Consider the following 787-nt stretch of genomic DNA (forward strand, 5'->3'; position numbering starts at 1 on the left):
AAGGTCCAGGCCCCAAGTTGAAGTCCCAGGTCCCCACTTCAGCTACGAGTTCAAGACGAGGGCCCCAGTTTAAATACCACGCTGTGATTTCAAGGCCCGGGCTGTGAGAGTAAAGCCCAGTCTCTGGGCAGTGGCCCAGACCCAGAGTTTCAGGCCCAGGCTGAAACTCATGTCTAAGGTCATGAGTTCAAGAACCAGGCCATGAGTTTAAACCCTGCCCTCCCCACCCCGCCCCCTTGCCACCTGAGTAAAGGTCCAGGGCCCCAGTTCAAGCGCTAGGCTGTGAGGCCAAGGCCCAAGCTATGAACTCAAAGCCCAGTGTGTGAGTTCAATGCTGAAGCCCAGAGTTTCAGGCACAGGCCATAAGTTCAAGTCCCAGGCCTTGAGTTCAAGGCCCTGTCTTGTAGTTCAAGTCCCAATCTGTGAGTTAAATACCCAGACCCAGAGGTTCAGACATAGAACAGGGCTTCAAAGCCCAATCTCCCAGCTCATGTCCCAGGACGCCCAGTTCAAGGTCGAGGGACCCAGTTCAAGTACCACCCCATGAGTTCAAGGCCCGGGTTGTGCATTCAAGTCCCAGCCTCTGAGTTTCAGGTCTAGGCCATGAGTTCAAGTCCCAGACCCTGAGTTCAAGTCCCAGGCCAAGTTCAACTGCCTAGCTGTGAGCTGAAGGTCCCAGCTGTGAGTTCAAGGTCCAGTCTGGAGTTCAAGTCCCAGGCTTGGAGATAAAGGACCAGGCCACAAGTTCAAATCCCAGGCCCAGAGTTCAAGTTGCACAATGTGAGTT

Source organism: Dipodomys merriami, unplaced genomic scaffold (genome assembly GCF_024711535.1).
Source record: "Dipodomys merriami isolate MVZ:Mamm:240054 unplaced genomic scaffold, mDipMer1.0.p SCAF_1826, whole genome shotgun sequence".
Taxonomy (NCBI): Eukaryota; Metazoa; Chordata; class Mammalia; order Rodentia; family Heteromyidae; genus Dipodomys; species Dipodomys merriami.